General features: G+C 35.8%; 1 pseudogene across 1 annotated transcript; it reads left to right on the top strand.

The window, feature by feature from the left end:
- Nucleotides 1-2,915: 2,915 nt before the first annotated feature.
- On the top strand, nt 2,916-3,321 carry LOC145512857 (large ribosomal subunit protein eL36 pseudogene; annotated as a pseudogene). The gene has a single exon (XR_014058860.1). The product of XR_014058860.1 is annotated as a large ribosomal subunit protein eL36 pseudogene (transcript).
- Nucleotides 3,322-15,393: the final 12,072 nt, after the last annotated feature.

The following is a 15,393-nucleotide window of genomic DNA, read 5'->3' as shown; positions in this document are numbered from 1 at the left end:
AGACCACTAAATGGGGAGAGAATAGTCCTTTCGAACAAAGGGTGTTGGTCAACTGGATAACCACATGCAAAAGAATGAAACTGAACCTTTACTTCACATCATATAAAAAAACTCAAAATGGATCAAAGACCAAAAGGTAGGAATTAAAACTATAAAACTCTTAGAAGAAATTATTAGCAGTAGTTTCTCAGTCATGTCCAATTCTTTGTGACCCCCTGCCAGGTTTCTCTGTCCATGGAATTCTGCAGGCAAGATTTCTAGAGTGGGTAGCCATTCCCTTCTCCAGGGGATATGCCCAACCAGGAATCTAACCCAAGTCTCCTGCATTGCAGGCAGATTCTTTACCATCTGAGCCACCAGGGAAGCCCTTACATTTATGGTCAACTGATTTTCATCAACAGTGCCAAGACCACTGAATAGGGAAGAATAGTCTTTTCAAACAAAGGGTGCTGGACAACTGGATAACCATAGGCAAAAGAATGAAACTGAACCCTTACTTCACATCACATAAAAAATTAACTCAAAATGGATCAAAGACCTAAATGTAGGAGCTAAATCTATAAAACTCTTAGAAGAAAACATTAGGAGTAAAATCTTTATGACTTTGGATTTGGCAAAGGATTCTTAGATATGACACCAGAAGCATGAGCAATAAAAGAAAAAAATTGACTAGACTTCATCAAAATTAAAAATAATTACACCGTAAAGCACGCCACTCTGGAAAAAGAAAGCCACAGAAAGAAAGAAAGTATATTCTATTCTCATTATTCACAGTAATTATGTTCTATAAAGTCACACAGTTACTAAATTGGTAAATATTGAACCATTCTCCCTAAGGGAAATACAAGATTGGGTTCCTGCAAGCTTCCAGTCACATTTTTGTCAACCAACCAATACATAACCTTGTTTTATGTGTGTTACTATTTAAAAACAACTTACTTAATACATACTGTATTGTTGATTCACTAATGTTGAACTCGTGACCAACAGAACTATAACTTAAGCCTGAATGAAGCTTACCTAACATACATATTTTCTCCATAAGGCACATCACAGCCTTCTTGTGATTAAAGACACTAGATAGCATTTCAACACAATGCTTGGGAAGATTTTAACAGCAGAATGACCAACGAAAAACACAAATAAAAGAGCATTCTATCCTACCCATAGCTCTAGTTTTCAATCCTTAGCATAACCACATGAAACTCCCTTTATAACACATTTCCCCCTCTGTGTCCACTTCAGTGATTTTTTTTCCCCCCACTGGTGTGTGTTCTGTCTGACAAACAGATTCATTTTTGTTTTTTTAAGTTCTTTTTATCTTTATTATTTGGCAATCCTTAGCCATGCTCTTGGGGCCCCATTCCTCTCATTTCTTATCACATTTGCCTTCTTCTTGCATCTTCATTCCTACTTTTAACCCACTCCTAGAATTCACAAGGGCTTCCCAGGTGGTGCTAATAGTAAAGAATCTGCCTGCCAGTGCAGGAGACATAAGAGACACGGGTTCAATCCCTGGGTTGGGAAGATCCCCTGGAGGAGGGCGTGACTACCCCCTCCAGTATTCTTGCCAGGAGAACCCCATGGACAGAGGAGTACAGTCCATGACAGGCTGTACAGTCCATAGAGTTGCAAAGAGTCAGATATAACTGAAGCAACTTAGCACACAGCACACAAACAGAATTCCCAAACATGGCATCTCAGTACTGGTATCATCACAAGCCATAGTTCCCTTTCTTTTGACTTGTTAAAGAGTCTCCTCTTTAACAATACCTTTAACAATACCTTCACCTGCTAAACTCTATTCACATCCATCCCTGTGTCTGGAATATCTTCCTATCTCACATTTGTATCTTCACCTGTTGAAATCCACCCAGTACTTAGTAGCTCACTTTAAATTGCCTGGTAAAGCACTGCCTCACAAAGAAGCCCTTCCCAAAAGCCCTGGTTCTCTGAACTCTTTTTAACATCTTTGCTTGTAATTTTCTCATGTCATTTGTCACTTTCCATCAGGAGCTGCAGCTATTCATATTATTCAAATAATATTCATATAAGATGAAAAGATCTATGAAATTCAGGATATTTATGAGCAAAAGATACGTGGTCATAGTCATCCCAGAGAAAACTTTGGTTACATTTGGCCTTTGAGTTCTTCTACTTTCTGCATTATATATATAATGTAGCTTCTCATTTAGTCCTCAGAAGAATTCTGAAAGACAATTATTTTTACTAGCTCTATTTTACAAATGAAGATACTTAGAGTTAAGGGGCCTGATGAATGTCTTACAATGATAACTAGCTAATCCAGTGTGTAAATTCTACTCATTACTTTCTGCTTATGGCATTGTCACTAAAAACTGGGGGCACTCTATAGGATACCTTACTATAGTGAAAGTGAAAGTCGCTCAGTCGTGTCTGACTGTTTGTGATCCCATGGACTATACAGTCCATGGAATTTTCCAGGCCAGAATACTGGAATGGGTTGCCCTTCCCTTCTCCAGGGAATCTTCCCAACCCAGGAATCAAACCTATGTCTCCCACATTGCAGGCGGATTCTTTACCAGCTGAGCCATGAGGGAAGCCCAACCTTACTAAAGCGGTTGGCAAAGCCATGCACTCAGTATTTCTTCTTCATTGTGCTACAGAATTAGACATTATAATCTTCAGCACCCTGGATTTCCTTATCTATTAACAAACCACCTAGTAATATGCTGCAGTCTTGTTTCCTCACCTTCCTCAAATTGACATTTATTAATTTATTACTCAAAGAAAGGGAGGTTTATTATCAAGATTCAAAGATAGCGCATGGAAACTCAGACCAGGAAACAGAGCCAGGCCCCAAGAAGGAACTTCCAGGTTAGGGAAAATAATGAACCAATTCTCAGGATCTGGATCTCTCAGTTAAAACTCTCAAAGGGGGCCCTTCCGCCGCGGCAGCCATTGTAGGACAACAGCCATGGCTCTGCGCTACCCCATGGCTGTGGGCCTCAACAAGGGTCACAAGGTGACCAAGAACGTGGGCAAGCCGAGGCACAGCCGCCGCCGCGGGCGTCTCACCAAACACACCAAGTTCGTGCGAGACATGATCCGGGAGGTGTGTGGCTTCGCCCCTTACGAGCGACTAGCCATGGAGCTGCTCAAGGTCTCCAAGGACAAGTGGGCCCTCAAGTTCATCAAGAAAAGGGTGGGGACACACATCCGCGCGAAGAGGAAGAGAGAGGAGCTGAGCAACGTGTTGGCCGCCATGAGGAAAGCGGCAGCCAAGAAGGACTGAGCCCTTCTCCTCTGTTCACAATAAATCTTGCCAAAAAAAAAAAAAAACTCTCAAAGGTGAAGATCTAAGTTGACATTTAATTCTACATAATTCTAGTGAATTGTCTAGTCTATTGATGACTCCATCTCAAAGTCACAGGATGCTGAGAACAAAGAAGATATAGAAGGCAATCTCCAAAAACAAACACCGCTATTTCAGAGGCAAAGGTCACGCCAGGCTGAAAATTCCTTGATAATATCACATCTGATAATGATAGGAAGAAACAAATTAGGAAGACAGGGCAAAACACTATGACAAAACAGATTTTTCCTCTAATTTATGAAAACCTATTTAAAATGTGTCATTCTAAGGATCTTGAAAACACATATGGCCTCATTTCTATGAGTCCAGCCTGGAATCATTGAATCAACAAATCAACTCTGAAATTCTTAACCCAGATAGGCCTTTATCTTTTTATAAATTGCTCTAAGATTCTGGAATGCAAGTTCCATAAATAGGGCCCTGGCAAGAACAATACCTCCAATTTAAGAAATTCTGCTCTTCTCAACTACATTTTAAGTTTCCTGTGGTTGAGGACCAGTTTGTAAATCTACCAATATCTCTCCTTAGCATCTCTCTGCCTTGCAAAGACAAAATGTTCCTTGCCTTGAATTAGATTAATTCAAAGAGAAACGGTGACAAAGAAGATAATTCTACATTCAGCACAGACATGACAATGTACTTATCAATAAGTTAGGTCTAAACAGTGCTCTGTATTTGAGAGGGAAAATTTGATTTTTGTTCTGATCCCTTCATCTATTCCTGTGTATTTGCAGGTAGCAGATTAATACAAATCCTTTTCACATATGAGAAAATAGATGCACATGATTTAATATAAAAAATTCATAGAGAAAAAGATTTAATAGCTTATCAGAATATTAGTTATCCTATACATGATACATTTAGACTACTTGCTTAATTTGTTACTCTTTGTGACAAAGAGTTTTTAAATAAGAATTATTCATACATACTTTTAAAAATGAAATGTTATGTTTTCCTTCTGGGATTTTTTAAAATTATTTGATTTACTAAACAATAAAATGCCCTAACATTTTAAGCCAAACGCTCTTCTTTGGCTCCCAAATGTTTTCAGAAATAACTTTTTCCTTGTTAATTTCCAAATCTTGGCTGCATTTCCCACTAATTTCAAACATATGTCATATACGAAATATGTTATTTTTCCAAGCCTAATTTTGGCAGGAGTGGATTTTTGGAACCAGCATAGAAAGATTCAGGGACAAACAAACAGGACAGCTTGAAGCTGCCACAACTCCATAACAATTTTATCTTTTCCATCTATCTTCAGATTCATAAAGGCAAGGGCAATAATGAGGGATGAGTGGGCTCTGACAAAACTTCAACATGAGGTAAATCATACCTTGAAGTTTTATACCTTACCCTATAATCTGCTTTCCAAAAAGAATCACTCACTCATAGTAATAATTTTTCTAGAATATAAGATGTGAAGTGAACTCAAGACCCTGATAACTAGAGTAATACAATCCTGATATCATCACTCTGGTTCCCTGAGACTTACAGTCAAAAGGAATAAACAGGTAAAGCAATGTAAAAAGTTCTCTTAACCTGCAAAAGATTCACTATACTAACATCATTTGGAAAGCAATAGACATTCTTATTGCATAAAATCTATTTACTCTAAAATTGATTTTGTAAAGAACTACTAAGAACTCAATAGATAAAAAGAATGTGAATTCATCACAACTGTCTAGATCAGTACTTGAGGACTGACATACCTTAAGACACAAATGTTTTTCCCCTTATAAGCCCCGATTCATCGTACACCAGGTTAGTAGGAAGAAAGTTAGCATAACAAAAAGAAACCTAGTCTGGAGGCATGATACAGGGTCCTAGTTCCATTTCCATCCTTTTCTAAAAGAGTGGATTGAGTGCAATGGCCATAATTATTCACCCCTCCCTATATCTACATATTAAATGCTACATTGTGGTTCATCAACAGAGACAGTCTATTTTGTCAACCCTTGTGAGTTGCTTAGCTAATAAAATGCAAAGGAAGAGACATTTTTGCCAGTTCAAAATCAAGGCCTTCAGAGATATGGTACACTTTCTGTGCCCTGTTCCCCCACACTCCCATCACAAGAATGTACCTAAACTAGTCTACTGGAGGATGTGACACATGGAACAGAGGTAAAACAGTCCAGTGACCCAGGTAGGCCCCAGAAATGTGAGAGAGCAGGGCCAAGATTAGCAAAGTCAAACAGCCAATTCACAGCTGACCATAGACACAAGCCTCACCAAGCCCAGTTCAAATCATCAGAAACCACAAGCTGAGTTATGAACAGCTGTTCTAAGCTTCCAGTTGCTGTTATAAACTTCTAACTTTGAATTTCTTTAAATGTAGTGAAACTGGTGTGTGTGTGTGTGTGTGTGTGTGTGTGTGTGTGTAGTTGCTTAGTCATGTCCGACTCTTTTAACTGGTGTGTGTGTGTGTGTGTGTGTGTGTGTAGTTGCTTAGTCATGTCCGACTCTTTTAACTGGTGTGTGTGTGTGTGTGTAGTTGCTTAGTCATGTCCGACTCTTTTAACTGGTGTGTGTGTGTGTGTGTAGTTGCTTAGTCATGTCCGACTCTTTTAACTGGTGTGTGTGTGTGTGTGTGTGTGTGTGTGTGTGTGTGTGTGTGTGTGTGTGTGTATGTGTAGTTGCTTAGTCATGTCCGACTCTTTTAACTGGTGTGTGTGTGTGTGTGTGTGTGTGTTTAGTTGTTTAGTCATGTCCGACTCTTTGTGACCCCATGGACTGTAACCTGCCAGGCTCCTCTGTCCATGGGATTCTCCAGGCAAGAACACTGGAGTGGGTAGCCATTCCCTTCTCCAGGGGACCTTCCCAACCCAGGGATCGAACCCAGGTCTCCTGCATTGTAGACAGATTGTTTACCATCTGAGCCACCAAGAAAGGCCAGTACTTCTCACCTACTCAAGTTACCTCCTTGTTAAACTGATAGAATAGTTTAAGTAACTAATAGCAGGTATCTTTGAGAAAGTAACCTATGTGCGATCCCATGGACTACACTGCAAGCAGATTCTTTACCACCTGAGCCACCAGGGAAGCTCCATGTAAATTGCTACAAATAAATAAATCTAAGTTTTAGGAAAGTATTAAAATAAAATCTACAAATGATTTTTTTAATGAAGACCTGCATGCTTCTCTATCAGAATTAAGTTTTAAATTTAGGTCCAAATGCAAAAACTGGCTCAGTTACAGATCAGCAGATGGCACCTATTCAAGTACCAAGAGGATGCTAATTTAAAGAGTTAAAAAGATTTAAAAACTCAAACAATAAAATTGTTTATGTATGTCACTGATTTTTTAAATGAAGAGATTATTTTAGCAACTTAATTGTTCAATTCAATTTTTAAAAACCTGCTTTCACTTTGACTTATTTTTAAATTTCCCTTAAGATTTTAGTCTGGAAGATTTTAGTTTTAAATGGCATCTGGCTGGGTGCTGCTCCCTTCTCCAAAAATACCTAAGAGTACCCAGAAAAAAAAAAGATTAAAAACAGCAACACTAAAAACTGACTATTGTCTAAAGTTGGAGGGAATTTCCCTTAAGTATTAAACCGATGGAGCTGAAATGAGCAAAGCAGGCAATGACTGATCCATGAATGGCTCTGAAAACAAGGATGGCCCTCCTAAAGGGTGAAGAATTTTCTTTCTCATTCACTCTCTGACCCTCTGACTTGGAGAGATACGCTTACATTCAACCAGAAAAAAATGATTATTTCTCAACTGAGGGAAAGGAGATATGATACAATCATACCACTGTTTCCACTTTCCCTCCTCAGTCTCCCCAATGCCTTTTTACATACTGCAACACTCAAAAATATGAAGATAAAAAAGGAGAGTACATGAGGACCAGAAGTCATACATTATATCCTAGGTGGTGTGACCCCTCTAAGTTTTATCTGGTAGGGAGAAGAGCCTACAAGACCTTTTCAAAGTATTTAGGAGACTAGTATATACTTTATTTTTTTTATTTTTATTTTGTTAATCCCTTCTGTCACTGCTTCAGCACTGAAGGCTCTTGACACCCATTTACACCCTCTGAGTTTTAGAACAGCTTTTGGAAATGGGCAGAAGTAAGTGCAGTGTTTCTCTGTAATCTTTACATGTAATCACAAAACCATTTGAAGTATATACTTTATTAACTCTGACTGCCAGGGAATCATACTTGGGGCTAAGAGGTGATACAACCATGGTTTAGTCAGAACCAATTTGGTAAATGCCTACAATCTAGACACTAGAATTTATGCCAGAAACTAAGCATATCTAGATATCTTGCAATTAAATGTGTCAGTCAACTCCCAAGTAGACAATTAAAAAAAATCTATCCTTACACATACTATGTGAGCAGATATTAGACTAAATATTATATTTCAAGAAGAAATTTTTTAAAAGTGAATAATTATTGAAATAAAGCCAGTAGACTTCCACTTTGACTTCCTATTAGACCTCCCTATTCCATATTTAGGGAATATGGAATACGTGTGTATTTTCACCTTTTTTCCTGCTAATAAGTACAAGTAAAAAAAAATCAGGATATGTTTTATACAAAGCGAATATAAAAGCACTCTTAAAGAGAAGTGAAAATAAGACAGACCAGATAGGGACCCCAGGATTGAAGGAAAGACCTGACAGTGAGTTCCCTTGGTTTTCCTATTGCTTCATATATTCCAAACTTGGAGCTGAAGAATCTGAAAGCCAGAAAATGCCAAAGAAATCCCTACCAAGACAAAACATAGTTAAACTTCTGGAAACTAAAGACAAAACAAAAATCTTCAAAGCAGCTGGGAAATGATACCTTAACTATAGGAGGTAGACAATTCAAATGACAGTACATTTCTTATCAGAAATCATGGAGACCACAAGGAAGTGGCACTTTTTTTAAGAATCAAGATAGTAGTTCTGAAATCAGAATCCTGTGTTCACTGAAAATATCTTTCAGGAATGAAGAGAAAATCAAATATATTCTCAAAGGAAAGAAAACTAAAAGAATCTGTTGTCACCAGATAGATACAACCTTTAAAAATGGCTAAAAAGACATTAAATGGATTACAATGATTAAAGTAGGAGTCATGAAACAGCAGGAATGTCTTCTTGAAAGAAGACCATAAGACAAAACATTGATAAACAGAATTGACTTTCTTTCTCCTCAAGTCTCCTAAAATATGACTGATGGTTGAAACAAAATTATAACCCTATCTAATGTGGTTTTAAATGTATGCATAAGAAATATTTAAGCCAACTTTGTTTTAAATGGTAAAGGCAAGAGGAGGTAAAGCGAGAAAAGGTTTCTACACTTTCATGAAAACTAGATAAATAAGCACATCAATAGACTGATAATTATGTATAGGTGGTGTAATAATTAGAACAAGCATTAATAAGCTATGTAAATAGACATACTCAAAACCACTATAAATATCATGTTCATAGCACCAAAAAATAAAACAAAAACACCATAAATAGATCAAAATTAAATTCTCAAAAGATTTTAAGAAGACAGGAAAAAGGAAAAGGAGATGGAAAAAAAAGAGCAATAGAAAAAAAGTAAAATATCCACACTTAAGTCCTAATATATCAAAATTATATTAATATGAATGGTCTAAATATAGCAATTAAAAGATAGAGACTAGGACAGTAGATTAAGAAACATGACCTAACTATATGCTATCTACAAGAAACTCACTTCAAATATAGCAAGATAGGCAGGTGAAAGGATGAAAAAAGATAAAACAGGTAAATATTAATCTGAAGAAAACAAGAGGTGGCTGCATTAATATCAGACAAAATAAACTTCAGACAAAGGAAATTACCAGAACAGGGAGGAACATTATATAAGGATCAATCCACCAAGATTAGCAATCTTAAATGTGTATATACCAAACAGAGCTGCCATATATATAAAGTAAAAACTGTTAGAACTGGAAAAAAAAATAGAAAAATGTACATTTATAATTGAAGACTTCAACACTCCTCTCTCAATAATTGATAGAAAAACTAGACAGAAAAGCTGAAAGGTTACAAAAGAACTCACCAATGTCATCAACCAAGAAGACCTGATCAATATTTATGGAACATTCCACCTGACCAGAGCAGAATATTCATTCTTTTCAAGTACTCACAGAAAATATACCAAGAAAAGCTATGTCCAGGACCATAAAATAAACTGCAACAAATTTAAAATAACTGAAATCACACAGAGTGTGTTCTCTGACCACAAGAGAATCAAATAGAAATAAATAACAAAAAGATAACAGGAAAATCTCTAAACACTTGGAATCTAAATACTACACTTCTAAATAAACTATTGGTAAAATAAGAAGTCTGAAAGAGAATAATAAAAAATAAACTGAATGAAAGAAAACAAAAATGTCTCAAAATGTATGAGACAAAATTAAAGCATTGTTATGAGGGAAATGTATAGAACTAAACACATATTAGAAAAGAGACAAGTCCAAATCAATAATCTAAGTTCCCAACCCAAGAATCTAGAAAAGAAGAACAAAATAAACCTCAAAGCAATCATAAGAAGTAAACAATAAAAATATGAGCAAAATCAATGAAATATAAACAGAAAAAAATAGAGAAAATCAGTGAAACAAAGAGATGGCCCTTTGAAAAGATCAATAACATTGACAATGCTCTAACAGGAATGATACAGAAAAAGAAAAGAAAGATGACACAAAATTTAATATCATTAATGAAACAGAAGACATAAGTACAGATCCTATAGATACCAAACAGAAAATAAGGAAATACTATGAAGAGCTCTAAGCATATAAATATGACAATTTGACAATTTAGATGAAATGGACCAGTTCCTCAAAAATTATTATAACTCATTCAATATAAAATATTATATGAATAATTCTATAACTACTAGGGAACTTGAATTATAACATTTAAATTCCCATAAAAGAAATCTTCAGGCCAAGACAGTTGTTCTGGAGAACTCAATAAAATACGTAAAGAATTAATACCAATTCTACACAAACTTTTCCAGAAAACAGAAGAGGAGAGAGTACTTCTCAGTTCATTTTATGAAGCTAGAATTAACGTAATACAAAACCAGACAGATGAAGCACACACACACACACACACACACACACACACAAAAAACACTACAGAATAACCATTCAAGAGTATAGGAGAAAAATCCTTAAGAAAATATTAACAGAAAGAATTCAGCAGTAAAAAATAAAAAGAATTGTACATGATGACTAAGTGAAAATTATGTCAGGAATGAAAGGCTGGCTTGACATTAAAAAGTCTATCAACGGTTTAATATCTAATATATCAATATACAATTTATCAATATAATCTAACAGGTTAATAAAAAACACAGTATCAGATCAATTAATGCAGAAAAACGTTTGACAAAATTCACATCCATTCATGTTTAAAAAAAAAAAAACCCTCAGAAAAACAAACAAAGGAGGAAACTTCCTTAACTTGATAAAGTGCATCTACCAAAAACTGCTAACATAATGCTTATGGTGAAAGACTAAGATTAGAAATAAAGGATTTTCACATACCTTACTCTTACTCAACATAATAAAGGAAAGTCCAACCAATGCAGGAAGCAAAAACAGTAAGTAGATATCAAAAAGGAAGAAATAAATTATCTATATTTGCAGATGATATGATTATATACACAAAATCCCAAGGAACCAAAAGAAAACCCCTGGAATGAATAAATGAGTTCAGCAAGATCACAGGACACAAAATAAACATTTTTTGGTATTTTTACATGAGAGAAATGAATATATGCATCTCAAAATTAAAAAGAATTTTATTTACAATTTCTCAAGGAAAAATACAGGAGTTGTACGCTGAAACTTACAAAACAAGAACATCTGAATAAATGAAAAGAATAACATATTCATGGATAGGAAGTTCACTGTATAGTAAACATGTTATTTCCCTCTGACTTGATACACTAGCATTAACACAATTCCTATCAAAATCCTAGCAAGATTTATAATAGGCAATATTATTCTAAAATATATATGGAAAGGTAAAAGAACTAGAATAGCTAAAGCAATTTTGAAAAAGAATAAAGTGGTAGGGACAGTCTAAATGATAGTAAATTTTGTTACACACTTTTAAAACTAACCCTTAAACAAGTGGGGTTAAGGTTGCCAATCCCCATGCAGTTGAAAGTCTGTCTATAATTTGACAGCTGGTCCTCTGTGTCTTTGGCTTCTTATTTTCAGATCTGCAGATCATGTAGTACTGTACTACATATTTATTGGAAAAAAAATCCATGTTTAAGTGGGCTGGTACAATTCAAACTTGTGTTGTTCAAGGGTCAACTGTACATATGCATGTATGTATAGAGGGCGACAGAGGATGAGATGGTTGGATGGTATTACCGATTCAATGGACATGAACTTGGGCAAACTCCAGGATATAGTGTGGGACAGGAAGGGCTGGTGTGCTGCAGTCCATGGGGTTGCAAAGAGTCGGACATGACTTGGCGAATGACCAACAATACATATATGTGTATGTATAAACATATATGAATATATATATACATATATATAAAAACATATACAACATTCAAGACTGTGTGTGGCATTAGTGGCGAAAAGACACATAGATCAATGGTAAAGAATAAAGAACCCAGAAATAGACTCACACAGATTGTCCAATTGATTTTGACAAAATATAAGAACAATTCAGTGGAGTAAAAACAGCCTTTCAACAACAAAATTGTGCCAGAGCAAGTAGATATTCATGAGTACAAAGCAAAAACAAAATAAACAAAGCAAAAAAACAGAACCTCAACCTAAGTCTCATCTTCATATAAAACTTAAAAATAGATCACAGACTTAAATGTAAAATATAAAACTATCAAACTTTGAGGAAACAAAAACATAGGAGAATGTCTTTGGAATCTAAAGATAGGCAAGGAGTTCATACACTTGATATGAAGGGCATGGTCCATAACCAAAAAGAATATCTTGAACTTCCATCAAAATTCAAAATTTATGCTCTGCAAAAGAACCTATTGCAAGGATGAAAAAACCAGGTATAGATAGGATGAAAATATCTGCAAACTACATATGTAACACAGGATTAGTATCTAAAATATACGAAGAACTCAGAAAACTCAACAGTAAAAAATTAAATAATACAATTAGAACATGGGCAAAAGACATGAAGAAACATTTCATAAAAGAGATATACAGATGGTAAATAAACAAATGAAAAAATGTCCAACATATTAGTCATTCAAGAAATTAAAATTAAAATCACAATGAGAGATTATATCAGAGAAAACAGTGACAACACCAAGCACTGACAAGGATGCAGAAGAGCTAGACTAATGCGTTCCTGATAGAAATGTAAAATGGTACAAACACGTTGAAAAAAATTACACATAATGACCATACAACCTAGCAACTGCACGTCCGGAGATTTATTCTAGAGAAATGAAGATTATGTTCACACAAAAACTTATACACAAATGTTCATAGCAGCTTTAGGCTCAAATCTGGACACAACCCAAATGTCTTTCAAAAGGTGAACAGTTAAGCAAACTGTGGTTTATTTACAGTGGAATACTACTCAGCAATACAAAGGAACAAACTACTGATACACACAACATCTTGGATGAATCTCCACAGACTTAAGACAAGTGGGGGAAAAAAAATCCCCAAGTTATATATTATATAACTCCGTTTATGTAACATTCTTTTAATGACAAAATTACAGAAATTATAATACTTGCTAGGAGCAAAGGGTGCTAACCCAGAAGGAAGTGGATATGTATATAAAAGGGCAACCTGAGAGATTCTAGTGGTGATTAAAATGTTCTATATACTGAATGTATCAGTGTCAATATCCTGGCTATGATGCTGTATTATAGTTTTCCAAGATATTATCACTGGGTCAAACTTGGCAAAGTATACATGGGAGATCTCTTCATATTATTTCTTACAACTACAGGTGAATCTATAATTACCTCCAAACTTTAAAGTTTAATTAAAATAAAACAAGATTAAAATTTTGGGAAAAAAAATCTGTGGTGTTTCAGAACATTTCATAGTTGTGAAGACTTTTATTACTAAATAAGAAGAAAAGTGTTGGTTAATAAGTCATTTCATTCAAAATTTTTAGCTCCGTGCAACGGTAGTATTGTAGCTACCAAAGGTTTATCTGAGGCACAGTTATTGGTAATTGAAAAGAATGTTAGGGTAATATAACAGTAAAACAAACTTAAGAAATAGAACACATTTAAAAATAAGCATAAAAATAATAAGTAGTTACTTATTAGGACTTGTAGGAACTCTTGAATTAACTTTTTTAGATCTAAGGGAAGAAAAATGATAGGAAAATTGACAAATTTCATTAGGAAACATTACTAAAAATACAAAGTTAAAACTTAGAAATGAGAAAATGGATTTTTAAGAAAACAGAGAATCAAAATAGATAATATATAAGATCACATTTCAACAAAAATTTGAAAAAGGTGATACACAAAATTCTCTGGAAAATATAAGCTAAACTAACACATGAAACAAAAATTCTAAATGGATTTTTCAGCTATAAGTGGTGCACAGTAAAAGATTAACGTTGCCCTAAAAATAGTCTTGCCCTTTTGCCCCCAACTCCTAGAAGGTAACCTCCCAACCCCTGGCATATCCTGTCTGACAAGAGTGTCTTTGTTTACCTGGGGTTCTTGGGTCATGCCACACGTTTGTTGTTGTTGTTTAGTCGATCAGTCATGTCACACTCTTTGTGACCCCATGGACTGTAGCCTGCCAGGGTCCTCTGTCCATGAGATTTCCCAGGCAAGACTACTGGAGCAGGTTGCCATTTCCTTCTCCAGAGGATCTTCCTGACCCAAGGATTGAACCCACATCTCCTGTGTCTCCTGCATTGGCAGATGAATTCTTGACCATTAGCACCACCTGGGAAGCCCTGGTGCCACACAGCCTGTGCTAATAATATGATTTATGGTTGGCGGAGGGTGGTTTGGGCCACATGACAGCAGCTAAGGAGCTCTGGAGGAACTACAGACTAAGATCAGTCACATAGGTGGTCAACCATATCTACATGAGTGAGTGAAGTCGCTCAGTCGTGTCTGACTCTTTGCGATCCCATGGACTGTAACCTACCAGGCTCCTCTGTCCATGGGATTTTCCAGGCAAGAATACTGGAGTGGGTTGCCATTTCCTTCTCCAGGAGATCTTCCCCACCCAGGGATTGAATCCGGGTCTCCCGCATTGTAGACAGACGCTTTACCGTCTGAGCCACCAGGGAAGTCTACATGACCAAGGCCAAATGAAAACTGGACACAAGGCTTGGGTGAGCTTCTTTGGTTGCAATATTCCATTTATATTGCCACATATCTTTACTGGGAGAAGTAAGCACTGTCCACATGACTCTATCTGAAAAGGACAACTGGAAGCTCTGTAGTTGTGTCTTCCTGTACCCTGCCCCACACGTCTCTTCCTTTGGTTGATTTTAACTTATTGCTTTTCATTGTAATAAACTGTATCTGTGAGTGAGTATACCAGCTTTGCTTAGTGCTATGAATCCTTCTAGTGAATTACTAAATCTGAAGGTGGTCGTGGGAGCCCTCAGAACATGCAATTAGTGTCAGAAGCAAAGACGGTCTTAGGGACTTGCTGAACTTTTCAGAAAAAGAAAAGAGCTTAACAGAAAACTACTACAAAACCAGATGACTTTACTGTAAATTATTTGAAATTTCCAAGCAATGAATAATCCCCTTGTTGTAGAAATTATACACAAATATTTTTAAATGCCAAATGAAACAATTAATCTTATAAAATTAACATTAAAATGATATAAAATACTAATTTTTAAAAATAGCAAGGCATTCGCAACATGTTAAGAAAAGAAGCCAGTCACAAGGGCCTATATATTATATAATTCCATTTACATGAAAGGTCCAGAACAGGAAAATATGAAAAAGTAGATATTAAATTGGTGATTGGTGGGTGTGAAAGGAGATGGTAGAGTAGAAAAACATCTCTTCTCACAGGCACACCAAAATTACTATTTACAGAG

Source organism: Giraffa tippelskirchi, chromosome 1 (assembly GCF_054371585.1).
Source record: "Giraffa tippelskirchi isolate mGirTip1 chromosome 1, T2T-mGirTip1v1.2.pri, whole genome shotgun sequence".
In the NCBI taxonomy this organism is placed as follows: domain Eukaryota; kingdom Metazoa; phylum Chordata; class Mammalia; order Artiodactyla; family Giraffidae; genus Giraffa; species Giraffa tippelskirchi.
The sequence above is the reverse complement of the archived record's forward strand: the minus strand, read 5'-3'. Positions and strand labels throughout refer to the sequence as shown.